At 41.2% G+C, this 16,323-nt stretch overlaps 1 long non-coding RNA gene across 1 annotated transcript in view; it reads right to left on the bottom strand.

The window, feature by feature from the left end:
* LOC131818435 (uncharacterized) overlaps positions 1–16,323 on the bottom strand; it is a 450,263-nt gene that overhangs the window by 206,733 nt on the left and 227,207 nt on the right. The gene's annotated exons all lie outside the window — the stretch shown is intronic.

Raw genomic sequence — 16,323 nt, 5'->3', positions numbered from 1 at the left:
AGACAGTGGTGGCCAAATGGTCTAAACCCATACACACCAACTGGGGAAATTGAGCTTCATGTACCAAGAGTGGTTGATTTTGCAGGTTGTTTAATGCACAGTTTTTAATTTAATATTTTCCCAGAGGCCTTTAAAAGTATTGGGTGCATTTAGAAAAGTCCAATAAATATTTGTCATTTTATATAGGGCCATCATTTTTGGTTTGTTTGTGGTTTTTCCCCCCTCTCAAACACAAATCAAGTGAAATATTTAAGGTCTGAGCCAAGCGCCTAGGAGCTTATTAAAAATGAACCCAAATGAATTTGTTGGCAAATGCTGGAAGTATGGAAATGAGGAAACATTTAAGAATCCCTGAGTGGGCTGGAAAGGAATGCAATGCATGATGCCCTTTGGGGTAAGCCAGGACTAGAAACCTGAGTAGCTGAGAATTAGCCCAGAGAGAGGTGTAGGGCAAGAAAGGGCCAGAAGACAGGCACCTCAAAGGTCAAAGGGCAGGGAACATAGAAGAGCTAGTGTATGGAAATCATGAGGGAAGGACTCCTGCACCCCCAAGCTCTCCCCCACAACACACATGCACACTCACATGTGCTCTAAGTCAGTTATCTGATAGCTGAAGGATGTCCAGTTAAAACTCACCTCTGAGCAGTTTACCCCATGTTGCCTAACCAGCTGCAGCACATTTATCTGTGCACATCACCCAGCTCCACCAACCTTAATTTTTTTTTTTTAACATCACAACAACTACTTCTGTCACTTATTCAGCAGGTATAGGATCACTGAATGCCCGCCGACCCTTTATAGGGTCTGGGGTAAATGTTGAGCAGAAATTGATGTGGTCACTCCCTCATTCACTGTCGTGTTTGATAGGGAGCTCTGCCTCTCCATCTGGGTTTTTGCGGCCTTAACTCAGAACACGAGTGTTCCTCTTGTGAATCATTTCCATCTGGCCGCTTTCACGATGCCTTCTTCTCTTTTACCTTTCACACTCCAGCCTCCAGAGACGTAAACCTGATCACATCACTCAACTTGGAAATCCACTATGGCTCCCTGGTGCCTACAGAACAAGGCCCCAACTCCTTAGTAGGATATAGGAGAGACTGATACAGATTTTCATTTTTCCCTTCAGTCTCATCTTGGTGTTTGGGTCCTACTTGAATTTTATGTTCCAGCAACTCCAACACATTGTTACTGCCCCAAGACACTACGTTGGAGCGGACCCCCTTGCCTTGGCATTTCCACACAAACTTTTAAATTAGGCTGGATATTTGAAATCTCCCCAAATTTCTACCTGCCCTCTGTCTGGTTGGTCCTAATATTGGACAGTCAACAAATTATCTTGTAATGGATTGCCCCATCTTGGAAATATTTAAAATGCAATCTACACATTACAAAGTGTATCCTTCAGTTTAGATGAACACTTGCTGAAATCCAGGCTGTGCCAGACTCAGCTCAGTGTGGGGGTTACAGAGGTGAGTAAGACACGACCCTTTTCCCCAAGGATCTCACCATCTAGTTGGGATATAAATATCCCATTTTATGGGCATTGCAGCATGTTGTATTCAATAATACAATATCATATGGAAAAACTAAAATTATGTGTTTCATATGAATGAGCACTTGTTTCCAGCTGCTTTTGACCCAAGAGTAAAAGAAGGCCTCATAGAATAGCTCATTCCTAGACAAGGCTTCAACAGAATGTGGTAGATAATCTATGAACTTCCTAGAACCTGTGAATATGTTTACCCTGCTTGGAAAAAGATATTTTTATGATGCAGTTAAGGATTTGGAGATGGGGAGAGTATTCTGGAATACCCAGACAGGCATAAGATAATGACAAGGGTTCACATAAGAGGGAAGCAGGATGGTCAGAGTCAGAGAGATAGATCTGAAGATGTTATACTGCTGGCTTTGAAAATGAAAGAAAAGGCCACAAGCCAAGGAATACAGGCAGCATCTAGAAACTAGGAAAGGTAAGGAAACAGATTCTTTCCTAAAAAATCCAGGAGGAATGCTGCTGTGCCAACCCCTTGATTTTGACCCAGTGAAACCCATTTTTGGTTCCTGATCTCCAAAACTGTAAGAACATAAATCTGTGTTTTCAGCCACTAAGTTTGCGGCCATTTCTTATAGGAACCATAGGGAACTAATACACAGATATACAGGAGTTTAGTGGGAATTCCTTAGGAAAATAACATGTATAAACCAAGAATCCTATATGACTTTGCAATCTAAGAAAAGTTCTACAGGATCATCGGGAATCTTCAAGCCAAAGTTACCAGTCAAAGGAGTCCTAAGTCTCTAGACTGGGCCGCTCTACTCAGACATTGGCTGGAAGTGGACCACAGGAAGAGCTCCCCTTAGCACAAACACAGCAAAGGACTCAGAGCACAGCAGGTGGGGCTTGGAACATTTCCCTCCCTGGAGTTGGGAAGCTTTGGAACAGTCCCGTGGCCACCACAGTAACTGTCCCCTGCTGCCACTGCAGCTGATAGAAACTGCACTTCCGGGCTACCTCCCACCCACTCAAGGTAGACCAGCCCTTGGGGCTGTTCTCAGGGCTGGGATGAGACAGAATCCACCCTCCTTCTTTGTCAATACTCCTGGGAGGGAGAGAATGGCGCCCTTATTCTCTGAAGGAGTCAAAACTCTCCTTTCCCTCCCTGTCTTGCTTTGGTTCTATTCACACTTGGCAGGTGTGTCCATGTTCTCTCTGTTAAGTTGCATTCAGTTTGAGGAAAAGAATCATTTTAGTGCTCTAAAAAATCTAGGAAATTAGTCTTTAATTAGATTAAAAGTTTTTATTTTGTGGTTCCTCTCTATCTTTCTAGTTCTTTGAAGTTGGAGCTCCTGATGCTACTACCCGTCCTTCCTGCCCTTGGAGCAGAGATTAACCAATACTGGGGGACTTGGGGCTCAATCACCAAAGTGACATCTATTGCTTCTGGCCGCTCCACATTAATCTCTTCACTTTTGGTAACTAAACACGTCTTTCCTGCAAGGAACCCATTATATAGGGTCAAAGTGGATGGAATTGAGTCATGACCCTACCCCCCACCCCCACAAAAGACAGGATTAAGCAATTGACCCAGACTGCCAATCATTTTACTCCACTCTCTTAACAGAAGTGAGGGGCTTATGGTGGTCCAAAAATGAAACCTTGATCAATCCAATGTTCCAGTCACGCATTAAAATAAGTTATATTTTAAAATACAGCACAAAGTAACTGTTCTCCAGGTATAATTTCCCTCTCGTCTATCTTCTTTACAATGTAGTCAGATCCCCTGATATAGACGCCCATCCAACCTGACTTGGGGATTTACTTGCTGCCCTCTAGATTTAGTTCCTGGGCAAAACTCACCCTAAATTTCCCCCATCATTTGTGCACAGCACTCCGGTCTGCTTGACCGAACTTTCTCAGGCCAATTACAAGACCATCCAATCCCTTCCCAACATCAACCCTGTCCTAGCCTCCTTCTTCTCCTCCCTGGATCTCCCAAAAGGTCTTCGCAAGCCCACTGCTCTCACCCACAATGAGACTGTTCGTACCATAGAATACTAAATGCAGAATCCACTCAGCACTCTGAGCATCATTTATCTAGGAAAAACAGCAAAGACAGCCTTGAGGCAGAATCTGTCATTCAAACTGTGTTAAGGAAATTCTACCTTTGTGGCCTCCCTGCAAAGAGCACATGACCAGCCCCCTCCCCACATGGTAAGCAAAACCCAAAGGCTTTAGGAGACAAGGGTATTATGTGTGGAAAAGTAAAAATTGTTGAAATTAGTCATGAAAGAGCCAAACATCTCCTGTTGTTGAATGTGAGGCATGTATATGTGCAGTGGGAATAAAGTTATTAAAAACATTTTTTCACTATTTATGTATGTCCTATCATCTTGCTTGGCTCTTGGAGAAATGGAAAGATAAGCCAATCAGGTCCTTATGGGAGGGAAGCAGACAAAGAAAATGGCCATGAGTTAAACATCTGCTGGTGACCCCAAAGAACCCTGGGCTGGAGACCTCAAGTTACATCTGATGTGCGCATGGGTTAAGTCTCTCTTTACCAGTAAGAGGTCTGCAAGTTTCCTTGAGAGGAACTTAGTAGCAGCATGGAAATACAACCTCTAAGTGATCTGTTTATCAAGAAGTTATTTTTTTTCCCTAATAAAATTGCATCATCCCATCAGTTTCTGGTAGATGGGATACTGATAGAGTGCAAGTTCATCAGACCTGGAATTGAGTCTCTATTCTGTCATGAACTAGCTATGTGATCTGGGGCAATTTTCCTAATTTCTCCGAGTCCAGGAATCCTCAACTTTAAAGTGAAAACCGTAAGTGTGGCTGTGAGGATTAGATGAGATATTGCATGTAAAACGCTCATGGTCAACATGACACTGGATCATGGTGGGGGCTCTGTGAATGTCTGCAATGATGGTGACAGAAGTGAAGAAAGTGGTAACCATTCTTCACTCTGTTTATACAGGAGAACTTTAATAAAAGTGTCTCTGGTTAGGCTTTTTCGATAAAGGCTACCTAGACCCAAGAAGAGGCATCAGAAGGGCTCTTCGGTGGCAGAGCAGATCATAAGAAAAAATCAATTTCCCAGGAAATGGTGACAAATGGTAACATGTGACCCTCTCAAGAGTCAGTGGCTCTCTTTAGTTCGATGAGCAGGCAAAAAGTTCAGCCAGTGACAGCAAGTCCTGCAAATGTTCCTCTCTCTCGGGACTGCAGACTCAGACAGAAATCTCTGGAGATAAGGCTCTCAGGAGAGCTCAGGTTCTTCCTATTTTGGGTGAGGCCAGAAATACCCCAGGTAGGGCTGACTTCTAAGGGAACATCCCCACAGCTAATCACATGGTGATGAGGAAGGGAAAGCAGAAGCAAGTAAGACCAATGGGGAGAATTTTGGTGAACTCCTTTAAAGTTCAAACATTTAATTTTGGTCCAATTTTGTTCAAGACCAAGGGGCAAAGTCACTTCTTATTTTATCCAAATGAGCTCAGCATCCTCTAGAGAGAAGAAAAGGGTGCTGCTACAGTATTTCCAAAGCCCTCGAAAGAATGTCTTTACTCTGCCGTGAGACACCACAAATGCCACTGGAAGGGATAACCTTACATGGCTGAAAACAAGAGTGTTAGCCCATGTTCGGCAATAAACACATGGGATGTGAGATTTCAGTATTGTGTAATGCACATGTCAGTTAGTCTCTTTTTAGTTGTTCTATGGGAAGACTGGGTTTGATTTATTGTAAAAGTTTCCATGGGACCTAGGACTCAAGCCAAGAGCAATTTCAACAGAAAGGGTCCAGGTCAAAAGACTGCTTCAAGGTTGTGCGTACATCACCCAAGTCTCTGTATCCTGCTCAAGGGTTCTCATTGGTAGTCATAGCCAAAATTTCTCTGTGGGTACTCTCATGAAACAATGTAAAAGACTGGATATGCCTCTCAAGCTCTCAGAAGGCTTTTCATCTGGGACAAAGGTCCAGTGGAAGCTTCTGAGGAAGTGACATTTGAAAGGAGATGTAAGTATAAGTGGGCATTAATGAGGCAGAGGGGTGAAGAGCATATCTGGGAACCCAAGAGGAGGCCTGGTGGGGGGCTGCCAACCAAACTATACCAGTTCGCAAGAGCCAACTGTATGCAACTCATACCAACTTTGTGTTCAATAACATCACATTTGTAGGTTGAAATTGGCTATGGTGGAAGTATTTACACCAGGGACATGGGCAGATGTTACACATAAGGGCTCTTCCCCCCACATCTCTTAGGTTAAGGACCTCATCTTGTTTCCTATATTCTTGTTGCTAGCAGTCTGCATGTAGATTATAGATGCTCATTTAATATGAATTTTCTGGAAAGCAAGTTGGAGAGAGTTACAGAATTCAGTCACTGACTTTCCCAACTGTCTAACCTATACAGTAGTCGAAAATCAACAAGGAGGAATGGGGAAAAACTGGAATGACAGCCCAAACATCCCCTGACTAATCTCAGAAAGAAGGTTCCCATCTACCTTGAGAAGTAACTCTTTATCTCATTGAGAAAATGGACAACAAAACTTTTAAGTCTCACTTATTTTCATAGCTTTGACAGTTGTCCTCAGTTATAATTTTCTACTGAAAGTACTGGGATTGTTTGTGTTGCTCTTTTTCTTGTCCTGATGCTATCTAGGGACTCAGAGAGACTCAATAAGTCATTGCTGTGCCATCTGCATTAGAGAAAAAGGATGGAATGGATGTCCAGCCTTTTCTACAAAAGTGATAACATACGTGGATATGTATTGTTAACAAGGGCTTAATTTTAAGAGTGTTAAGAGTGCCTGGGGTGCCTGGGTGGCTCAGTGGGTTAAAGCCTCTGTCTTTGGCTCAGATCATGCATGGTCCCAGGGTCCTGGGATCAAGCCCCCATTGGGCTCTCTGCTTGGCAGGGAGCCTGCTTCCCCCGCACCCGACCCCCCGCCTGCCTTTCTGCGTACTTGTGATCTCTGTCAAGTAAAAAAATAAAATCTTTAAAAGAGTGGGAGTTCTGGAGACAGTGATATTTAGATTCAAATATTGACTTGCTAGTTTTTTTTTAACAGGGAGAGTTTATTTATCTTCTCTGTGCCTAGGTGTCCTTATCTATAAGGATTTGATAGGACTTACCTCCTAAAGTTGTGATGAAGATTTAATGAGATAATGTAAGTATAATCTTTGGCATAGAGCCTACTATGTAATAAGTTGCCCATAAACAGCAGTCAAAGGTTTTGAAAAACTAAAATTATAGACATGCAGAGGATCTAGAGATTACTTAGTCAAACAGCTCTCATTGTAGAGCTACCACTTACTGGGAACTCCTATGTGCCAACTTGCTTTCTGGGTGTTTATAATTTATTATTTTTAATTCTTAAAGAGCCCTACTCACCACATATCATTATCTTCATTTTCCTAATGAAGGACCTGAGGGTAAGTGAGGTTAAGTGACTTCCTAAGGCCACAGTTAACAGCTGGCTGAACCAGAATTTTAATCGAGATTTGCTGTCTTCAAATCTATGCTATTTTTCCACATTGCACTCTCTCAACAGGTAAGAAAGTCCAGAGAGAAGACTTTTCAAAATTTTAATGTGCCCAAGATAAAAAATAATACTAATAGCCCAAGTACAATCCTAGTCTTTGAATCCTATGCTGGTATAGTTTGCATCAACACTTGGTGTCTTATCCAGCACTACACAAATGATTTAAAGCAACTTTATTCAGGACATTTGCATGTCCAAATAAACTACATGTTATGCATTATGCATTGGTCAATAATGGAATTTGAAAACTCCTGTTTGTAAGTGGAAACAGGGGACACTAAGTACCTTTTGATTACCCAATGATATGAATTACAACTTTTTTTTTGCCCTCAATGTTAAAAAAAGAGACAAGAAGCCAAAAATGGAGTCATCTGACGCCAAAACAGCAAACCAAGAGTGAATTACAGTTTTAGCCTTTCCCAGAAATGCAACTATTTGACTAACAGTCCATCTGAAATTTCCTATCAGCACTCGGGAGGTAATCAACATGACAAAAATCCTATAGGTCCCTTCCTGCAAAAAGATGTCCTGACCTGAAGCAATCCTTTCTTTTCCTCTGCTAACCACTTCCATGCCCTTCCCTCCTTCCCATATAAACCTTCCATTTTGTACGACCCTAAGAGCATCCCTTTACTTGCTAGAAGGGATGCTGTCCAATTCATGAATTGCTTAATAAAGACAATGAGATCTTCAAATTTACTCAGTTGAATTTTGTTTTTTAACCCCATTGACCCCTTACTCTAAGCATAAAATAACACTTCATAATGCAGTTGTGAGAATTAAGTGATCTGAAAGCACAGGTCTAATTCTGTGTAGACAACGGGTGCCCAACCACATGTAGTTTCCTTTCCTCCCTGAGAAACAGCCCTGTCATATAGCTGTGTCCTAACCTCAGCACTGGGGAGGACATGATATTCTATAGGATATGCCCTGAACTGTGCATAACCCCAGCCTCTGTTTACACCAAGAAAGATTCTTCTATCAGGACTCGCTTTCAATGATGGGTGGTGGTGATGAGGAATCAAAGTGCAGTCTTGGGACATTCAGCAAACATTAACCACTTCATTAGTGATTATTTCACACTGAGCTCTATTGTATGCCAATTAATCACTGGCACAGGATCTTGAGTACAGACAAACTAGTCACAAGTGATGAATGAGCACCACACTCAGGTGACTGCAGAAATAAGGCACACAGAGGAGGCAGGAGAACCAGATCTGGTTCTCACTGCTCTTGAGAAAATGGGATTTGGAGCATAAGGACCACATGTAAGCCTTGCTCTTCTGGTAACCAGCTGTGGACCTGAGTGAGTTGCTACACAAGTCATATTTATAAAGAAAGAGAGTGGACGTGGTCAGAAAAACCTGATTTTGGATTCCAGGACCTATACTTCCTAGCTGTGTTGCCTTGACCTCACTGGCTGGCTTCCCAATCTGTTGCTACTCTGAATGTTTATAGTCCTCTGCAGGAGAGCTATTTGAATATTTATGATGATGCTGTGCAGTTGGGCTTTTTGTTTTGTTTTTTTGTTTGTTTGTTTTGCCATTGACAATTATTCAATTTGACCCTTTGTGTTAGTTTCCTATAGCTGCTATAACAAATTATCACAAACTCAGGAGCTTAAAACAACTCAAGGTCAGTGAATTTAAACCCAGTGCCTTATAGTTCTTGAGGTGAGAAGTCCAAAATGGGTCTAACTGGACTATAAGCACAATAACATCAGAACAGGATGCATTCTCAAAGTTCTAGAGGAGAATTAATCTCCTTGCCTTTCCAGCTGCTATGGGCTGCTTGTATCCCTTGGCACTGACCTCTTTCTTATTCCTCCTTTAAAATATACCACTCCAGCCTTTGCTTTGTCATCATCTCTCCTTCTCTGCCTTTTGGATTACACTGGACCTTTCTGATTACACTGGGCCCATCCACATATTTAGGATAATCTTTCCACCTCAAGGGCCTTGCCTCAATCATATAGGCAAAGCCCTTTTACCATGTCAGGTAACATATCTGTAGGTCCTGAAATAGAATGTGGACATCTTTGGGGGAGGGCAGGGATGTGTTCTGTCTACTACACTACCACACAGTCAATCCTATTAAAAATACATGACAGTCATCTAGGAGAAAGACTTAAACCTCTAATGGCAAACCACTTTGATAATAACAAGGAAATGGAAGGGCAAAAGAAGGTGTAACAAAAGAGATGATCATTTAACTGGGCTAACTGGAGCAAATTGCCCCAAATGGTGCACAATTTCCAACTGTGAAGGGAGGATTATAATACTACCAAACACACAGATGTGTTTACGTGGGATAATATCGACAGAGCACTTGGCACAGTGCCCAGCACATTGTGGAAATACTGAGAGTTCCAACCTTGTTGCCCTATCTTCTTTGCAACTATGACATCATTCCCACAAGAAGAGCTGGTTGTTGAGTGTTCAAGGATAAGTGCCATCTCCAGTTAACTCTCTCAGAGAAGACCTCACAGACTTCTTTTTGTCAGACTTAATTATACTCTTGTAGATTTTGAAAGTAGTAAGTAACACAGAAGGCATTTTAGAGTCTACAGGGCATTCTCTCCCTTCATATTCACCACAGCTCTTTTCCCAGAAGTGTTAATTCTCTCCACCCAGAGGAAGCAAACAAGGGTCAGAGTGGCTAAGCCCAAAGCTACATCACAGAGAAATGGAAAGCCAGGCTCTGGTCCCACTTTTCCAACTTCACACCCCATGCTGTCTGTGTATTTTCTCATGTTTGTATCACATTCATGTATTACAGCTGGGAAAACAAGGATAAAAGACTCAAACAGAAATTAACAGGTGAGCCAACTTCAAAACAGTTGGGAACCATATAAATGAGATGACTGATCATTATTTTTATTGCAACATTTTCCTTTGAGTATGTTCCTTGGGCTCAAAATACTGGCGGTGGAGTGACATGGCCTTGAATCCTGGTCCTGACATTTAGAATTTAGCAACATTCTGCAAGTCACTTACCCACTCTGCGTCTCAGTGACAGCTCCTGCTCCAGTAAAGCCCTCTCTTACTGCCATTGGATGTAAATGTAAGAGAGAAGGTAATTGTTGTGTGACAGATTAGTGGGGTCAGACTGTACTTATGGAACTGTTCCAAGGAAGGTTTGATTGAATTAATGCTTCTAGAACCCTCACAATTAAGTAGATACAATGATAAAGGTTAACTGACAGGCTTGGCCCAGGTGAGCCACTTTTCCTGCCATCGGTCTTGTCCATATTTTCTAGGGGCACTTGTTTGGAGAGATAAATATTTAGGTTTCAAGAAATCATGCTGTTTTCGCTGGGGCCTTCTCGCTTCAGCTGGGTATGAAGAGAGCTACAATTTGGAAGGCGCACCATAAATCCAGTGACGGCTATTCTGGAACTGATTGGAGACACTTTCAAACCTAATTAAAGTGGTTTCCCTTTTTGAATTTGCTCCAGGTATGCATTTATTGCCTGGGCTAGAAACAAATTTGTAGCTGGGTTTGGGATCCAGGCCCTTATACTGGGAGGTTTGTTATATGTAATTAAGCTAAACTATTTAGTTTAAATACCAGAGAAGTAATTTGAAATAAAAGAAATTGCATTCCATATTCAAGAAATAAAATACCCTTCTAAGTATAAACAGAATTAAATTGCATAAAAATATTTTTTTCTGAAACCAAGTACCTGTTTCAGGAGCTTTCTAAAGGTGCTCAGAAATATCTGCCTCAGAATTATTTCTTCAACCACAATCCCAGTTCCCTCATACAGAAACTCAGTGCCTTTTTTCCCCATTGCCTTCTTTTTTTTTTTTTTTTTTTTTAATTTCCTTTCAGCGTAACAGTATTCATTGTTTTTGTACCACACCCAGTGCTCCATGCAATCCGTGCCCTCTCTAATACCCACTACCTGGTTCCCCCAACCTCCCACTGCCCCGCCCCTTCAAAGCCCTCAGGTTGTTTTTCAGAGTCCATAGTCTCTCATGGTTCACCTCCCCTTCTAATTTCCCTCAACTCCCTTCTCCTCTCTATCTCCCCTTGTCCTCCATGTTATTTGTTATGCTCCACAAATAAGTGAAACCATACGATAATTGACTCTCTCTGCTTGACTTATTTCACTCAGCATAATCTCTTCCAGTCCCATCCATGTTGCTACAAAAGTTGGGTATTCATCCTTTCTGATGGAGGCATCATACTCCATAGTGTATATGGACCACATCTTTCTTATCCATTTGTCCGTTGAAGGGCATCTTGGTTCTTTCCACAGTTTGGCGACTATGGCCATTGCTGCTATGAACATTGGGGTACAGAAGGCCCTTCTTTTCACTACATCTGTATCTTTTGGGTAAATACCCAGTAATGCAATTGCAGGGCATAGGGAAGCTCTATTTTTAATTTCTTGAGGAATCTCCACACTGTTCTCCAAAGTGGCTGCACCAACTTGCATTCCCACCAAAAGTGTAAGAGGGTTCCCCTTTCTCCACATCCCCTCCAACACATGTTGTTTCCTGTCTTGCTAATTTTGGCCATTCTAACTGGTGTAAGGTGGTATCTCAATGTGGTTTTAATTTGAATCTCCCTGATGGCTAGTGATGATGAACATTTTTTCATGTGTCTGATAGCCATTTGTATGTCTTCATTGGAGAAGTGTCTGTTTATGTCTTCTGCCCATTTTTTGACATGATTATCTGTTCTGTGTGTGTTGAGTTTGATGAGTTCTTTATAAATCCTGGATATCAACCTTTTGTCTGTACTGTCATTTGCAAATATCTTCTCCCATTCCATGGGTTGCCTCTTTGTTTTGTTAAATGTTTCCTTTGCTGTGCAGAAGCTTTTGATCTTGATGAAGTCCCAAAAGTTGATTTTCGCTTTTGTTTCCTTTGCCTTTGGAGACATATCTTGAAAGAAGTTGCTGTGGGATATATCCCATTGCTTTCTTTATCTTCTCCCTCTTTCTAATCTCATGCTGACCCCCTTCCATTGCAGTGTCGTCACGAGGAATGAATAAGATGTGGTAAATTTTTTAGCACAGTACCTAGCACACAGAAGGCACTCACCAAATCCTAGCTTACTTCAACATCTTCAGCATCATCTTCACCATTATCTGTCTAGAGACCACTCTTCTAGAGTGTGAGTGATGGTGGAAGATTACAAGTGGAAACCAGAGACTCACTAATCGAGGGAATTTATCTGTGACTGACACTGGCTTGCACTGAGCCCCCAAACCACTCTAACTCTGTATCGCACAGGAAGAAGAGAGGCACAGATACATTCACACTATTGCTCACAGTCAAATATCCACATAATAAACATTTACCTTGTACCTTTCAGCCCTGTCACTGCCTCCTCAGGGAAACCATCCTTAAACCCCTGGGTAAAGTCTGGTCTCACTGGTATGCAATCTCAGAGCATCGTGCACTGCCCCCACCTTGTAATTCTTCACAAAATTGCATGTTGTTTTATTTATATTATCCTACAATTACAGTTTTTCTCTGTGAAAACATCATAAGCTTCTTGTGTGATTTTCTCATTGTTTTGCCATAGTCTCTAGCAGACATAGGTACCCAGTAACTAACTGTTGAGAAAATAAATGAAAGAATAAATGAATGTATCAAAAAGACCAACAATAACAAGTCTTGGTGAAATCTGGAGAAATTGGAACCCTTATATATTGCTGGTAAAATAATAACATGGCCCAGCCACTTTGAAAAACAGCTTGGCAGTTCCTCAAAATGTTAAACATACAGCCACATGATCCACCAATTTCACTCCTAGGCATATTTCCATGAGAATTTCCAAGAGAAATATGTGTCCATACAGAAACCTTTACATACATGTTCACAGTATCATTACTTTTAATAACCAAAAAAATGGAAGACAGTCCAAATGTCTACCAACCAATGAATGAATGAACAAAACATGTGACACTGCCATAGAATATATGTGACAATCCCAAAGAATAAAGAACTGACACATGCTACAACATGACAAGTCTTGAAAACATTAAACTAAGTAAAAGAAGCCAGTCATATAAAGCCATATATTACATGTTTCCATTTACATGAAATATCCAGAACAGGAAAATCCACAGAGACAGAAAGATTAGTGACTGCCAGGGGCTCATGGAGGAGGGTTGGAGAGTGGCTGCTGAGGGCTAAGGAGTATCTATTTAGAGGCTATGATAATATTCTGGAATTAGATGGTGGTGATGGTTGCATAAGCATATTCATATACTAAAAAAACACTGAATTCTATACTTTAAAATGGTGAATTTGAGCACAGAGCACAGCTCAAATGGTGAATTTGAGCACATGATACTATTAGGGTAGACATATGTCATTATTCATTTGTCTAAGCACATAGAATGTACATCAAGAGTGAACCCTAGTGTGGACTATTATCGGCTTTGGGTGATAACAACGTGTCAGTGCAGGTTCATGAAAGATAGCTAATGTACCACTCTGGAGCATGACACTGCTAGTGGAGGAGTCTCTGCATGTGTGGGAGCAGGGGACATATGGGAAATCTCTGTACCTTCCACCTAATTTTACTGTGTCCCTAAAACTGCTCTCAAATATAACATCCAGTTACAGATATAGTGAAAATAAGGACCATATGTATCCCAATGTTCATAGCAGCAATATCTACAATCATCAAACTGTGGAAAGAGCTGAGATGCCCTTCAACAGACGAATGGGTAAGGATGATGTGGTCCATATACACAATGGAATATTATGCAGCCATCAGAAAGGATGAGTACCCAACTTTTGTATCAACATGGACAGGACTGGAGGAAATTATGCTGAGTGAAATAAGTCAAGCAGAGAAAGTCAACTTTCTCTTTTCACTTACTTTGGAGCATAAGGAATAACATGGAGGACATTAGGAGAAGGAAAGGAAAAGTGAATTGGGAGAAATCAGAGGAGGAGATGAAGCATGAGAGACTGTGAACTCTGAGAAACAAACTGAGGGTTTGGGAAAGGAATGGGGTGGGGGGATGGGTGAGCCTGGTGGTGAGTATTAAGGAGGGCACGTATTGCATGGAGTACTGGGTGTGGTGCATAAACAATTAATCTTAGAACACTGGAAATAAATGAAATTAAGATGTTAAAAAATGGTAAATTTTATGGTATGTGAGTAATATTTCAACAAAGCTATTATTTAAGAGAAGAAATGCACAATGTGCAGGAGCTTCTCTCTGACTCTAATACCAGCCTTCCTCCCCACACGAGGCTGCCTCTCTTGGACAATGGGACCTTCTTGGGGCCTGTCAGCCCTTGCCTCTCACCCAAGTCTCCTCTCCAGGAGCTGAGAAATTGATGAAGGACCAAATACCCTCCACCAATTCCTGCCACAAATTCATCAGAAAGGTTTCATCATTGGAAGTTCGCTCTGAATGCCTGAGTCATGAATTGGTATGGGCTCTGGCCCCAGAAATAATAAGAATGCACTTTCAGCCAAATCTGTTTTGCAGCTTGAGTTGCTCCAATCCATAGCTGCTGTGTAGTATATACTTTTTAAAATAATAAAACCAAACATGGTCCAAACTCATCTTTGATTACTTCTTGTCTAGACCAAAACTCACAGTTTTCCCATTATAAAAATGCATCACAAACTTGATCCAAGTGCCACCTCCTTCACCTGCCATTCCCATTCAGTTTTGTCAACATGTTGGCACACTTAGAATATCTATCAGTTATAAGAGAGGGACACGTGGATACTGCACAGGATACCTGCACAAGATCCTATCAGAGAAGAAGAAACCAGTGTTTGTTGAGAACTTAAGGGGAGTTTTTACAGCCACATTTTTATGTAATCTATAAAAATGTGGGTTCCCTCATGTCTCTTTCTGTAGAATTTGCCACTGGAAAAAGCCACAAATCTGACCTGAAAGCTTGTATAAATAAACTAGCAATCACCTAGATTTTTTTAAGTGGAAGACAGATTTTTTTTTCCACAAACACTTCATTTTAAAAAAATTGTTTAGATGTTTCTACTCTTCCTCCCCAAACGTTCATAGCGGTTAAAATATTCTTGGGCCCATCTCTTCACAATTACATGCTTGCTCAAGTCTCCCACTCCACCCAAACTCAACCCCTGGAGACTTGGTCGTCTCTTTCCCGAACCTCCTCAGGGCTCAGTTCTCATTCTGTATATTCATTCTTTCATCTACACAAAAGCTTTCTAATGCACATATTACTACACTTGGATTTTACTGATTAGGGAACTAAGGCTCAAGGTAGTAAAGTGAGATGCTGAAGGTTAACAGGCAGTAAGAGGTGAAGGGGCTGTAAATGTTGTTGGATGGATCTCTAACATGTCTTTGGGCAACTATATGTTTCCTTCTCACCAATTTCCTTTGAATTGAGTTCCTTGTTTTACAGTTTGGGATAATGGATGCTTGTTCAGATTGCCGAGATTAGAACCCAGAGTATAGTCCTCATCTATAACACATCATCCTGCTACCTCCATCGAGGTGAGATGGATCCAAAACAATAAACACCTTCCCTGTAACAAATTATAAGTAAGAGACCTGGCAACCTTACTTCTATTGGGTGGACCCTCCCCCCCAAAAAAGACCCAAAAATGTCTGTTAAAATGACTAGAAAACACAAAATGATCTTTAGCCAAATATTAAAAGATTTCAGAGGGAAATTATATGAAACAGGTAGCCAGAAAACACTTTCCGGAGAAAGGCTGCTAATCTGAGTCCTGGATAATGTATAATAATTTATAATAATATATAATAATATTATATATATATAATATAATATAATTATAAAGTATAATAATACTTGGGATAGTATGTTACCAAGGGATAAACCAAACATTATAGCCCTGAACTCTACCATGTGCATTTTCTTCTTCCTTATCTGAACTGTGGTGGAAAGAGATTGACTTTTTGCTTTTCTTCACAGGAAATTAGAAAGAGGGGTTGTCCCAGAGAGCAGTGTGCAGCAAGAATCTCAGACCCTGGGTCCATTCCTTTTCCAAATTGTTCACCATCAGAAGAGGACTTTCTAAGCTGGTTGTCCAGAGATAGAGGATATTCACTGGTATATGTGTAACTAATTTCTGTTTCTCAAATGCAGAAGCCAGGCCACTCTTGCAGGGACCCCAGAGCAGTGGTTCTCAGGTTAAGGGATGGGAGACATATTTGGCAATGTCTATAGGCAATTTTTATTGTTGTCACTTAGAGAAAGAAGGGTCCTACTAGTATCTACTGGGTTAAGATCAGAGTTGCTCCTAAACATCCTATACCATAGAGGACGGCCCCG

The sequence above is a fragment of the Mustela lutreola genome, chromosome 16 (assembly GCF_030435805.1).
Source record: "Mustela lutreola isolate mMusLut2 chromosome 16, mMusLut2.pri, whole genome shotgun sequence".
NCBI lineage: Eukaryota > Metazoa > Chordata > Mammalia > Carnivora > Mustelidae > Mustela > Mustela lutreola.
The sequence above is the reverse complement of the archived record's forward strand: the minus strand, read 5'-3'. Positions and strand labels throughout refer to the sequence as shown.